Below are 14,466 nucleotides of genomic sequence, written 5' to 3'. Positions count from 1 at the left end.
GGCAGCTGAGGCAAGAGTACATAAAGTATCTCAGATGGCGGCGGCGGCGGCGGCGGCGGCGGAGGCCGCGGGGGTAGCGGGGTTGTCCCGGCATGCAGGTGGGTGGGAGAAAAAGCTGGAGCAGATTGGAGTGCCGTGAAGCCCCATGAGAGAAGACGGGGTGACGAAGCCAGGAAGACAGTGGTGAAGAGTGGGGAGGCCCCAGTGGGGAGCCCTGGTGATCAGGTGTCTACTGATTTGACTGCTTGCTGTAGGCTGGGCGCTGCTCAGGATGCAGGGTCAGTCCTGCGGGAGCCAGGACCCCACCCTCTGGGAGGGCACACAGTTAAAAGATCCAGCGCACACCAAATAAGTAAATAAAAGGAACACAGCCGGACGGTGGTGGCGCATGCCTTTAATCCCAGCACTTGGGAGGCAGGGGCAGGTAGATCTCTGTGAGTTCGAGGCCAGCCTGGTCTCCAAAGTGAGTTCCAGGAAAGGCGCAAAGCTAAACAGAGAAACCCTATCTCGAAACAAAAAAAAAAAAAAAAAAAAAATGAAAAAATAAAAAAAAATAAAAAAAAAAGGAACACACAGTAGAGGAGGGGCCGAGGATTGTGAAGTCCAGGGCAGGTGGCTGTCTTACCTGGGGCTTGGGGTGGGGGCGCTACCTGAGGTGGGCGGGACGGTGCACAACTATGCGGGAGAACTGAGCGCGGTGCATGCCTGTATCCCCAGGACTCAGGATTCTGGGGCAGGAGGATCCAGAGTTCAAGACCAGAGACAGCCAGATGGCTCCGAAGGTAAAGGTGCTTGAAGACTGATAAAGAATTCAGTTCCATCGCTGGGCCCAAGTGGAGGAAGAAGAACTGGCTCCCGAAAGTCTCTGACTTTCACAACAACACACACACGCACGCACGCACGCACAGAGCATAAAGGAGGGATACAGACTACACACAGGACGGGCAGGGGAGACTGGAAACGGAGGGAGGCGGCAGCCGGCAGCGCGGGCTAAGCAGGTCTCGGCATGCAGGGCTGCTCCCCCTTTGCAGCCCCGTGGTCTCCCACTCCCATCCCAGCTTACCAGTTCCTCAGCCTCCCCCTCCCTCTGCTTCCAGGGTTGGCCGAGGTAGCCCTTGATGGAGCTCACAGGGTTCCTCTTCCTGGGGTGAGGGTCTAGCAGCCCCCACAGGAGAGTGTCTGCCGCAGGCGATAGGCCGTACCAGGGCTGGGGCCGGTCTTGGGGCTGGCCAGAGGCCTGCCAGATCAGGAAGTCCTCGAAGAAAGGGTCAGCCTCCACCAGGGGCTGGTCCCAGGGGAAGTAGCCGGTGAGCAGGCAGAAGACCAGGACTCCCAGAGCCCAGGCATCCAGGGCAGGTTGGATGGGTAGTCCCTCGGGGAAGGGTGGGGGGGCACACAGCTCAGGGGCCGTGTAGGGGATGGGTGGCCCAGTGAGTCGGAGCAGGGTCCCTCTGGGCCGGGTGTGGCCGAAGTCCGTCAGCTTGACGCGATGGCAGTCTGGGTCACACACCAGCACATTCTCTGGCTTCAAGTCCCGGTACACCAGGCCATGGGAGTGGATGTGCTCCAAAGCTGAGGCCAGCTGGGCTGCACAGCGCTGGACCGCTGGCTGGGGAGACCCACCTGCAGGGGTCAGAGATAATGAAGGTCCCCTGCCCCCTAGCTGCTGAGGGAAACGGAAGAGGTAGGGATTCTTTCCAACGCCAGGCACAGCTCCTGGAAAAGCTGAGAAGGCTCACAGGTCATGCCAGTGAGGCCTGTGAGCTTTGAGAGACCTGGGAGGCCCGGTGTGAACTTGTTAGTGTGAAGCGCGACATGTGTCCCTAAGGGGTGTGAACCTGTGATACCCGTGAGGTCCAGGGTGAGCCTGTAAGGCCTAGGAGGCCCAGCGGAGCCCATCAGACCTGTGAACCTGTGAGGTCTCTGAGGCCCAGTGCAAGGCTGTCAGGTCTAGTGTGAGCTGGTAAGGCCTCCATGAGTCCGAGCCTGTGAGGCCTCCGAGGCCTAGTAGGAGCCTACAAGTCCCATGAGTTTGCAAGTATCTGAGGCCTAGCGCTGGAACTCATGGACCCCAGATGGGACCCGATGAGCCCATGAAGCCTGTTAACTCCAGCAGGGCAGACTATGAGCTTGTGAAGGTTGGTTAATCCCAATAGGACACAGTCAAGGAACGCTAAAATGACCCAACAATTCTAGAAATTGGGGTTAGATGGGGACCAGGGTGGCCTGACACAGTGAGCGTGATCTTGGGGTTCCTTGACTTCCCACAAACCCTGGTGAGGCTCACGAAGGCATACCCAGGGGCCGACCTACTCACCTTGGGCTGGATGAAGGTGATGAGGTCCCCGTGGAGAACAGGCTCCGTCAGGAAGCTGTAGGAATTGGCTGACTCAATGCCAATGCCGTAGGCTGCACGATGGCCGGGTGCGTGCCAAGTGAGAGGCCCACGCAGAACTCATACAGGAAGCTACGGAGGGAGGTCGAGGTCTTGGGGAGCTGCTTCAGTGCCAGGGGTGTTCCTGGAGGTGGGGGGCAGATGGAACAGGGATGGATGTCAGAGGTGGGTAGGAGTTTGGGGTCACTGGACCAGCTCTCTTGATCCTCTTCCTAGGCTTCAGGAGGGAAGTTTCCCAAACTCCTCCTTGGCCAATCCTGTTTGCTGCCTACCGTAAATGGCCACCCCCCTACCGCCCGCACCAGCACAGGGCCACCCATGTACACATGTCCATGTTGGTCCACCCACGTGTCCACCCGTGTCCACCCACATGTCCACCCTCACCACATGTCCCACCCACCCACGTCCACCCATATGTCTACCCGCACCCACCCACCCACCCACCCACGTCCACCCACGTCCACTCATGTCCACTCCGTCCACCCACATCCACATCCACCATGTCCACCCATGTCCACCCATGTCCACCCACGTCCACCCATGTTCACCCCCACCCATGTCCACCCACATCCACCATGTCCACCCATGTCCAACCCCAACGTCCACCCATGTCTACACGCCATGTCCACCCATGTCCACGGTCCACCCACACCACGTCCACCACATTCCACCCACGTCACCCACGCCATGCACCCATAATGGCCACCATGCCACCCATGTCCACTCTGCATTTCTCTTCTCAGGGTGAATAAAAACCGAACCTGGAACCTCAGTGAGTCTGTTTAACTCCCCCTGATGACAATCCCATGTAGGAGGATTTTTTTAATTAATTAAATTTCATTCGTTTATTTTACACCCTGAAGGGAGTTTCCCTCCCTCCTCTCTTCCCGTTCCCTCTCCTGGCCTCCTCTCTGCACCCCCACTCCCCACATCCACCCCTTCTCTGTTTCTGTTCAGAAAGGGGCAGGCCTCCCATGGATGTCAATAAAACATGGTGTATCAGTCGGAGGTAGGGCTAAGGTCCTCCCCTTGTATTAAGGCTGGGCGAGGCAACCCAGTGTGAGGAATGGGTTCCCGAAAGCCGGCCAGAGGTGGTGCACATCTTTAATCTTCGCACTCGGGAGGCAGAGGCAGGTGGATCTCAGTGAGTTCAAGGCCAGCCTGGTCTACAGAGCGAGTTCCAGGACAGCCAGAACTACACAGAGAAACCCTGTCTCAAAACAACAACAACAAACAAACAAGCAAACAGAAAAGAAAGAAATAGGTCCCTGAAAGCTAGCTCAAGCATTAGGGACAGTCCTGATCCCACTGCTAGGAATCCCACAAACAGAACAAGCTACACAACTGTCACTCATAGGTGGAAGGCCTAGGTTGGTCCTGTGCAGACCGTGGGAGGATTTTTTTTTTTCCCTTTTTCTGAGGTAGGGTCTCACGTATTCCAGCCTGGCTTCTGGCTCCCTCTTGGCTGGGGATGCCGTTAAACTCCGGATCTTCCTGTCTCACAGGTGTGATTGTAGGTATGGCCCACCCCGGCTGGCACAAAGACCTGTTTGAGACACCTGGGGAAACTGCAGAGTCCAGGGCAACAGGTCCAATCAAGGAGTCATGATCCGAGTCCACGAGAGAAACCACTTCCTAGATTCTCCCTCCAAGGTAGAAACTTTTAGTGTCAAGCTTCTAGCCGTCAGCGATTATTTCTTACGCTTATCTTAAGAACTAACGCAACCACGGGGTTGTGCTGTGTGAGTCAGGCAGGCTGCCAACTTTCTCTTTTTTGTATGGCTGAGGATTGATCTTAGGGCTTCAGGCATGCTGGGCAAGTGCCCACCACGGAGCCATGGCCCTGACCCTCAGTGGGGGCTTCTAGGCAGGGCTCTATGGAAGAATGATGTCTTTCCCTGCTCACTGAGAGATTCTGGGTCAACCGCTTATCACTGGGCCACGTCCCCCGCCTCTCACTGGTACAGTCTAGACAAGCACTGGAGCCCTGAGCCAAATCCTCAGACTTCTTTTTACTTTTTGCTTTGATATAAGTTTTCACTAAGTTTTTTGGGAGGCCTCGCATGAATTTCTGCAGCCTCAGATAGACCCTGACTGGCCATCCTGCTTCCTCAGCCTCCCGTATGGCTGAATGACAGGCATGGCTGCCTCTTTAGACACCCGCCGTTCAACTCCGCACACTCCAGCCTGAAGAGGCAGTGTCTTCTCAGCTGTCTTGGCTTCCCACCACCCCCTGGTTTTCGTTGTGTGGTGTGCGTGTGTTGTGTGTGTGTGTGTGTGTGTGTGTGTGTGTGTGTGTGTGTGTGGACTGAACGGGCCTCAGGCATGCGAGGTGAGCAGTGCCCTGTCCCTGAGCCACAGACCCCGTCACCTAGTGTTCTGAAGGTCTCTGCTCACTTCCCACTGCACTATGAACATCTCAGCGCCGCCTCCATCTTTACACCCGGGGCATCGTCCAGCACAGCGGTTCTCACCCTTCCAATGCTGCGACCCTCTAACATGGTTCCTCAGGTGTGCTGACCCCCCCCAAACACAAAATTATTTTTGTCATTACTTCATAACTGTAATTTTGATGCTGTCACGAATCATCGTGTAAATACCTGTGTTTTCTGACGGGTCTTAGGTTACCCCTGTGAAAAGGTCGTTTGCCCCCCCAAAGGGTCGCGACCCACAGGTTGAGAACCATGGATCTAGCATGAGGCTGGGCACTCAGGGGTGTAACTCATATGTCCAATGGAACCAAGCAGCTGAGGTTGGTTCTCACTCACCATCAGTGCCTCCATTCCCCCGCTGTTGTTCTCTCATTCTGTTTCCCTCTGTGTTATGGGTCAAATCGGATTCCCTCAAATTCAAACAACGGAAGTCAAATTCCTAGGATCCCACCCCCCACCCCATCTCACCCCGGCAAATGAGGCTGTGTTCAAAGATAAGGTTCTCTCCTTCCTTCCTTTTTAGTTTTTGAGACAAGATCTCTCTGGGTAATCCCACCCACCCTGGAACTCCATTGACCACACTGGCCTCAAATATGGTCTTTTGTATTTATCATGCATTTTTTGTGTTGTGTGTGTGTGTGTGTTTGTGTGTGTGTGTGTGTGTGTGTGTGTGTGTGTGTGAGTGAGCATATGCTGTGTGTGTCGGGGCGGGGGGATGCCTACAGAAGAAGGTGTCAGATTCCCTGAAACTGGAGTCACAGGTGGTTGTGAGTTGCCTGATACTAGGAACTGAACTCAAGTCCTCTGCAAGAGCAAGAAGTATTTTTTTTTTCCCTTTTCAAGAAAGGGTTTCTCAAACTGGAGAGATGGCTCAGAGGTTAAGAGCACTGACTGCTCTTCCAGAGGTCCTGAGTTCAATTCCCAGCAACCACATGGTGGCCCTCAACCTTCTAATGAGATCTGGCGCCCTCTTCTGACCTGCAGCCATATATGCGGCAGAACATTGTATACATAATAAATAAATCGAGAGAGAGAGAGAGAAAGTTTCTCTGTGTAGTTTTGGAGCCTGTCCTGGAACTTGCTCTGTAGCCCAGGCTGGCCTCGAACTCAGAGATCTGCCTTCGAGTGCTGAGATTAAAGGTGCGCGCGCACGCACACACACACACACACACACACACACACACACACACCCAGCACAAGAAGCACTCTTAACTGCAGAACCGTCTCAGAGACATCTCTCCATCCTCTCCTTCTTTGTTTTCAGTTTTTATTTTATGTGTATGAAGTGTCTGTCTACGTGTATGGATGTGCATGCCTGGTGTCCACAGATGTCAGAAGGCATCGGAGCCTATGGAATTGAATTCACGTATTTTTTTTTCCTGCAAAAGGAAAAATGATTTTTAACTACGGAGCCATCTCTTTAGCCTTAGCCTTCGAGAGAGAAGAGAGAGAGAGAGAGAGAGAGAGAGAGATAACAGATAGGTGGTTAGATACCATCAATGAATATGCACAGAAGGTGAACATGTAGGTCACAGGACAACTCTGTGGAGTCAGTTTGCTCCTTACACCTTGATGTGGGTTCCAGGGATCCAACTCAGGTGGTACTATCTCCGAGGCAATGCCTTCACCCTCCCAGGCATCTCAGCGTCCTGTGGGTGAGGCCACTGAGCACTCTTGCCTCTGCTCCCTGAGTGCTGGACTCACAGGTGTTTGCCCAGCAGGATGTCGAAATTTGATGAGATGCTTTGGTTTTGTCCGGAAACGGGTATTGAACCTAGGGCCTCCCAGACACCAGGTAAGCACTCACACCACTGAGCTACATCCTCAGCCCTGCCCACCCGCTCTCTCTCTCTCTCCTTTCTGAGACAGGGTGTCTTGGCTTGCAGATGGCTGTCTTCAAGCTGAGTCCTCACACAGTCCTGACTCCTACTCTCTTCTTGAAGGATACCAGGCAGATTGTATTGGTGTCCACACAAATAGCCTCATTTTATTTCTTTAAATCAGCGTTCTCAACCTTCCTAATGCTGCGACAACCCCACCATATAAAATTTTCATTGCTACTTCGTAACTGTAATTTTGCTACTGTTATGAATTGTAATGTAAATATCTGTGGTTTTGTTTGTTTTTTTTTTATTTTTTATTTTTTTTTTTGGTTTTTCGAGACAGGGTTTCTCTGTGTAGCTTTTGTGCCTTTCCTGGAACTCACTTGGTAGTTCAGGCTGGCCTTCACAGAGATCCACCTTCTGCTTCCTGTGCTGGATTAAAGGCGTGTGCCACCACCGCCACCACCCAGCTTGTTGTTTTTTTGAGACAGGGTTTCTCTGTGCAGCTTTGGAACCTGTCCTGGAACTCACTCTGTTGGCCTTGAACTCACAGAGATCTCCTGCCTCTGCCTCCCCAGTCTGAGATTCAAGGCATGCGCCACCACCGCCGGCAATATCTGTGCTTTTTGATGATCCCTTAGGTGACCCCTTTGAAAAGATTGTCTCTCTAAAGGGGTCGCGACCCACAGGTTGAGAACTCATGACCTAAAGGCATCATCCTCTTGGCAGATGGCATGCCCCGAATACATGAAACCTCTGGTTCCATCCCTCAAACGACATAAACTGGGCCTGGAGGTGCACTCCCGTAATCCCAACACTCAGGGGAGGCAGAGGCAGGAGGATCAGGAGTTCAAAGCTAGCCTCAGATACATGGCAAGTCTGAGGCCACTGTGGCAGCAGTAGGAAAGAGAGAGAGGAAGAAGGAAGGAAGGAAGGAAGGAAGGAAGGAAGGAAGGAAGGAAGGAAGGAAGGAAGGAGGAAAAAAAGGAAAGTTGGAGCGATGGTTCAGGGGTGGAGAACAGTGGGTCTTCCAGAGGACTCAGGTTTGATTCCCAGCACCCAACATGGCTGCTAAACAATGATCTGTAACTGTAGTTTTAGGGAATCGAATGCCCTCTTCTGGCCTCTGGGGGTACTGCATGCAATGGTGCATAGACATGCATACAGGCAAAACACCCATACAGTAAAAATAAAAAATGAGCCGGGCATGGTGGTGCACGCTTTTAATCCCAGCACTCGGGAGGCAGAGACACATGGATCTCTGTGAGTTTGAGGCCAGCCTGGGCTACAGAGTGAGTTCTAGGACAGCCAGGGGATACACAAGAGAAACCCTGTCTCAAAAAACATAGGAGGGAGAGAGAGAGAGAGAGAGAGAGAAGAGAGATGAGAGGAGAAGAGAGAGAGAGAGAAGGAGGAAGGAAGGAAGGAAGGAAGGAAAAAGGTTAGAAAACAAACAAACAAACAAACAAACAAACAAACAAGAAGCTGTTACTCTTCCAGAGGACCAGAGTTCAAATCCAGCAGCTCACAACCAACCACCTGTAACTCCAGCTTCGGGGACCTTTCGCGTCCCCGGCTCTCTGGACACTGCACTCATGTGCACAGTTGCCCCGCAGGCCCTCCCATTGCCGTATGCACATAAATTGTCAATAAAAGTTTAAGAAGAAAGAGGAAGGGAAAGACAGCTGTCACAGTAGACACAAATCATGTGGTTTCAGACATCCCAGGAAGTGCAGAGGGGTGGGCATGGCTGTACGATGGAACATCATTAGGTTTTTTTGGTATGTGTGTGTGTGTGTGTGTGTGTGTGTGTTTGTTTTAAGTACGAACAGGTTTCTCTTTTCTCCCTTCTTTTTAATTTCACACTGGCTGATTGTGTGTTTGTTGGGAGGAGGGCTGGAGGTCGGAGGACACCCTGGGGCAATCGGCTCTTTCCTTGCACCGTGCAGGTAGGATCTGGGGAACTGAACTTTGTGGCAAGCGCCTTTAGCTGCTGAGCCATCCTGCCTGGCTTTCTATTTTGAAACAGCCTCTAATGTAGCCCAGGCTGGCCTGAAACTCTGGATCTATCGTAGGATGACTTCAAACTCCTGATCCTCCTGCCTCTACCTCCAGGGATTCTATCTCAGGATACCGGGGTTACAAGTATCAGCCACCATGTCCGGCTTTGTTTGTCTGAGACAGTTATCTTGCTACGTAGCCATGGCTAACCTGGAACTCACTATGTAAATCTTAGGCCAGATTCATAGCAACCTCCCCGCCTCGGCCTGATGAGATTATGCAGGCACACACCATAATGCCGGGCTTTCTATCTCTTCAAAGGAGAGAGCTGGGTTAAAGGAACCCCCTAAAACACAAAGCTTAGAAATAAAGTGAGGAGGGAAGACCTGACTCACGTTATAAGACTCCCTAGCCTTGGCTAGCTCGTCTCAAATCTTGCTCAGATCTACCCTCTGGCATTCCCGGGCCCAGGATCCAGTACCTTTCTGCCGGTGAGTAACCAGCAGGACGCGACCGAACCGGCCCTGGCCCAAGGGACGGACTTCCTCGTACAACTGCTCCACCTCAGTGCGGACCAGGGTCTGGGCGCTCAGAGCCATCATGTCCTCCAAGGCCAGCGCAGTCTCCTGGCCCTGCTCCAGCTCCTCTACGGTGAGGCCCCCAGGCCTTCGTCACCCCCGTCTTCCGCGGCTGCTCCTTCCATCACCCCGTCCTCTGACTGCTTGCCCGGCATTTCTGCAAGACAGACGAGGAAAGTGACCCAGGACCCAGAGGTCGCTAGCCTGTGCCCAGTGGAGGGAGAGCAAGGTAACCAGACCCCTGGGTCTGATGGAGGAGGGCTGAGGTCTGGCCTCCTGGGTCTCAGGAAGGGAGGGCTGGCGCCTGGACCCATGGGTCTGAGTGAGGAGGGCTGAGGTGTGAAGGAGCCGTCTGGGCCTGCACTGATCGCCAGTTCTCATTGTGACTTACTTCCATTCTGTCAGAGGACCCCAGGAGTGGGGAACAGTCAGTGGTGTGAGGTGAGGTCAACTGAGAGGTCAGATGCCCCCCCCCCCACTGCCACCTGGTGCCTGGGAGTGTAAGATGAACCAAGCCATTGAGACAACGCCCCCATCTTGTTTCCAAAGCAAACAGACTGGGGCCCCAGAGTGGAGCAGCAGTTCCCTCCAAAGAGCAACAGGTGCTCTCTGCCTCCAGGGAAGGGTGGGGCTCTACGCGGCTTGAGACATCAGGGTCCTGCCGGAAGCTGGCGCTCGGACCGGTCCCCAGTCCTTCAGCCCTCAACCATTTTGTGGTCCAAGTCTCAGAGCTCAGCGGCTCCTCCCTAGACTCAGGGCTCCAGACCCCAGCTCCCCTCCAACATCTAGAAATATAGACCCCAGCCTTCCTCCTTCACATTAAGGGCCAGCCTCCTTGCTCAGACTCAGGAGTTCAGACCCCGTCCATCTACCCTCAGATGCAGGGTCCCTGACCCCAGCCCCCCTCCCTCAGACCCAGGGGCCCAGCCCTCAGCCCTCCTCCCCCAGACCCAGAGGTCCAAACCATAACTTATTACTGCCGGGGAACTTCTATGACTCACACAACTTGGGGGCTTGGACCCTGGCCCCAACACTCAAGCACTCGATGGCTTCAAGATCTTCCTTGTCCTGTTGAGGGTCCAGGACTCTTACCACCTGTTTCCCTAGTTCAACTGCAGCCTACCTCAAGCCGGTTAACCTTGCCCTACTTCTGACCTGGGCTGAGAGCTCCAGACCTCACCTTCTTCAAGGCTTGTCTGACCCCTTTCTGCCTACTGAGGTTAGTGCCCTGCACTTCGGGGCTCCTGCCAGCATCGGCTTGCCCGGGAGCAAGTCCCGCCCCCACCTTGGGGGGTCGTAAAGCCCCACCCTCTGCCCCGCCCCTTCTGCCCCCACTGGGGGCAGAGCGACACCGTGTGTTGAATCCTAGTACTGACTGTGGTTCAACAAAGGGCCCAGATTTGGGGTGGGGGGTGTGTGTGTGTTCAGCTCTCCTTCCTGGGACTACCCAAGAGTCCTGGTAGCCTTCCTTCCTCAGATGCAGAAGTCCAGACTCCCCTCCTCCCTCACGTTCGGGGTCCATGCCTTCCTTCCTCAGTGGAGGATTCTAGAAATCAGCCCACCTATCAGACACCGAGGTCTAGGTCCACCCTTTCTCTCTCATATCCAAGCCCTTAGCCCTCATCCCTCAGATCCAAGGGTCGAGGCAGCCTTCTCTCTCAGGCTCAGGACTCTAGACCCAGCCCTCTTCCCTCAGATTGAGGGTTCAGACCCCAACCCTCCTTCCTCAGACTCAGGAGTTCAGGCCTCATCCATTAACCCTCAGACCCAAGGTCCAGGACCCCAGCCATCCTCCTTCAGGCCCAGAAGCCCAGGACTATAACTGCCTTCCTCAGTCCCAGGGATTAGCCCCTCCTCGATCCAAGAGACTAGGTCCGAGACCTCTTCTCTCTGACCCCGGGATCGGATCCCAGCCCTCTTCCTTCAGATCTAGGAGGCAGACGGTAGCCTCCTCCCTCAGACGGTCTCATCTCTCCTTTATCCTGGCCCCATTTGGTCTGATCCCCAGCCTCTGCTGCCCTGCCCTGTTGGCGGACACAGATCTTCCCAGAGGTATGTCCAAGAGCCCCAGACACTAGGGTCCTGTTTAGGGACAAAATGAGACAGGATTCTAAAATGATGTCATGAGAAATGACCTCAGACCAGGGGCCAGAAACAGGTGGTGGGGCAGCTGGGGCTCAGGAGTGACTTCCCCCTTCCTCTGGGACAGCTGCACTGTCTGGTGGGCTTCAGGCATTGACGATGCGGGTTCATTTCATGGTCCAAACACACTTTTTTTTTGTAAGTATTTTAAGTTTTACAAAAACAGTTGCAAAAGGTCCTTTGGACCCCTCCCCCGCTCCCCCCCCCCCACAGGTCAGCATCTCACCCAACATTTAACACTGAGTTAGCAACGCTCCTAACAACAGTTGTCCTGTCTACCCTTTTGCCTTCAAGGTCCTTTTCCTGTTCCCAAGTCCAAACCGGGGCACCATGGTGCATTTAGGGAACTCACTTCTAAATCTAGAAAGTGTAAACTCTGGCTTGGGGCACGTAGCTCTGTTTGCAGCATTTGCTCGACCTGCACAAAACTCTGGTGGCTCAAATCTCCAGCGCTGTGTAAATCGCCATGGTGGCACAGGTCTGTAATTTCAGCACTTGGGCGTGGGGGCAGGGGATCAAAAGTTCAAGGAGGATAATCAAGGTTATCCATCCTCCATTCCATAGTGAGATGACATCCTGGGATACACGAGAACTTGGTGTTTTTTAAAGTATAAGTTCCTGTGATGTTTGTAGTTCCTACCCCTCCGCTGGATGCTGGGACGTGAAGCACACTGAGCTGGGGTCTGTGTGCTGTTTGAGAGAGAGGAAGACCCATGGAACCAGCCCTGGCTCTCGTGATCGATGGGTCCTTGAAGAAAGATGGAGCTGGGATATTTGAGCCAGATAGATTACTTGGGGCTTTGTGGAAACAGAAAACGGAAGGGTTTAGAAACGAGAAAAACAAAAAAACACAAGCACGTCGCAGCAGTTGGTGATAAGGAAAGGAAGGACAGACACAGATGGCTGGGAGGACTTCAGGGATGGGGACCAGGTCTGTAGGCCAAGAAGGGAGCAAAGTGTGCCAGGTGGAGCAAATAAGGTGTGCGAGTGCCTTTCGGCAGTGATGTGTGTTGTGTGTGTGTGTGTGTGTGTGTGTGTGTGTTAACTTCAGAATACATATATGATTCCACAATGGAACCAACACGGAGCCCAGGAAACACTAGATCAACATAACATCGGATCCTACATGTTCAGGTTTTGTGCCTCAGCTGGTGGGGGCCATCCAGGTCTTAGGGGAGAAGAGTGGTCCCATCAGAATTCATGATAAGCAGTCAGTGATTCAGAGATACAGAAATACAGCTGTGGGAGGAACAGAAACTTTCATCGGGACGGTGCTCAGGGTCAGGGGATGAGGAGGTTCAGTTGATAGGGGGCCTGCCCTAGCGTGCAGGAAGCCCAGGGTTCCATCTCTACCCAGAACCCCAAAGACAGTGTGGAGATGCACGCCTGTAATCCCAGCACTGGGGAGGCAGAGGCAGGAGGATCGGAAGTTCAAGGTCGTCTATCTGCATAGTGGGTTTGAGGCCAGTTTGGGATACACGAGACTGTCTTGGAAGGAAAATCAGCATGAGAAGGAGGAGTGGGGAGAAGGAAAGATGATGAGGAGAGGAGAAGAGAGGAGGAAGGGGAGGAGGGGAGGGAGAAAGATGGGACAGAATGAAGGAAGAAGGACGAAAAGTGAGATGGGGGGAGGAGTGGGAGGCTGTAACAGCGGTACACAATCCGGACCCTGAGTCCTCAGTTGTGTGTGTGTGTGTGTGTGTGTGTGTGTGTGTGTGTGTGTGTGCCCTGCAGGTGGGGATTACACTTCCAAGTCCAGCCTTCGTCAGGCAAAAGTGAAGTGTTCCCTGTCTTCTGGTCATGATTGTCACCTTTCCCAGGTGGCCTCGAGGCTGCTTAGGACACTCTAGCCAAGGTTCTGACCACCTCTCTCAGTCACCTGGTTAGGAGCCCCTATTGCCTGTCCCCACCCTCCCACCATCTTTAATTTCATCTTCCTCCTCCTCTGTCCACTCCTCCAAACTCGATCCTCCCTCTTCTTCCTCCTCATCTTCATAGGACACGACGCCCAAGCTCCCAGACTCCTCTCCACTCCCCCGGAGACCCCAGTCGTCCCCTAGAACGTCCAGCACAGCCAGCGAGGGCTCCTAGTCTCAGGATCCAGGTCCAGAAGTCCCTGGAGCAAGGTCAGAGCTGGGGGTGCAAACTGGTCCCAGGTGCCGGTGGCCGAGGGGGCTGGGCTTAGTGGTCATCCAGCCGGCAAAGGCCTCGAACTCAGGATCAGGGGCCAACGCTATGTCCAGGGGAAGCAGGCCGTGGCAGCACAGAAGAGAAGTACGCCCAGGGCCCAGGAGTCACGGCCGGCCTCAAGGGCAGGGTGCTCGGCGGTAGCAGGAGGCAGAGTTCAGGCGTGCCGTGGGCAGAGGTACTGGCGGGGCAGGGGTCGGGCTGCCCTCAGGTCGGGTCAAACCCAAGTCACCCAGGGCTACTCTGTTGCAGTCAGGGTCGAAGACCAGCACATTGTCCGGCTTGACATCTGCATGCACTAGCCCCCGGCCGTGGAGGAAGTCCAGGGCTCCAGCCAGCTGGGCCGCTACCCGCTTCACCATCAGCTCTGGGAGGCCCTGAGGTTGGGGAGAAAGGAAAAGGGACATGCTGTCTTCTCGCTTCACCATCCTGGACGTAGCTCTTGATTCCCAAGGATTCTGAGACTTGAGGTTTGACCCAGAGCCCCCAGAGCCCCCCAATATCTCCACAAACATGCAAAGTCCTGCAGATCAGCCACCCTTTATCGGTCCCTCCACTGACTCCCAACAGAACCCCACTTCTCATCGGAACTTATTCCTCTCTGTTTCTGTCTCTGTGCCCCTCTCTGTGTCTCCATCTCCGTCTCTGTCTCTCTCTCTGTGTCTCTGACTCTGTCTCTCTCTGACACAGGGTCTCAGGTAGACCAGACTGGCCTCAAATTCACCTATCCATCCATCCAGTTAGTCATGCAGACAACCATGCAGCCACCTACCCATCCATACAACATGCATGCATTCATCTGTCCGTCCATATACCTAACTAACCATGCAGTTATGCGTTTATACAGCTATCCATGTGGCCATCCACGCAGCTATTTATCCATCCATGCATCCACCCATGCATCCACA

At 53.9% G+C, this 14,466-nt stretch overlaps 2 pseudogenes; both read right to left on the bottom strand.

Moving 5' to 3' along the window:
- Positions 1–843: 843 nt before the first annotated feature.
- On the bottom strand, positions 844–10,481 carry LOC114684824 (annotated as a pseudogene).
- Positions 10,482–13,243: 2,762 nt separating this feature from the next.
- LOC114684823 overlaps positions 13,244–14,466 on the bottom strand; it is an 8,938-nt pseudogene continuing 7,715 nt past the window's right edge.

This window comes from Peromyscus leucopus, unplaced genomic scaffold (genome assembly GCF_004664715.2).
Source record: "Peromyscus leucopus breed LL Stock unplaced genomic scaffold, UCI_PerLeu_2.1 scaffold_1055, whole genome shotgun sequence".
Lineage (NCBI taxonomy): Eukaryota > Metazoa > Chordata > Mammalia > Rodentia > Cricetidae > Peromyscus > Peromyscus leucopus.
The sequence above is the reverse complement of the archived record's forward strand: the minus strand, read 5'-3'. Positions and strand labels throughout refer to the sequence as shown.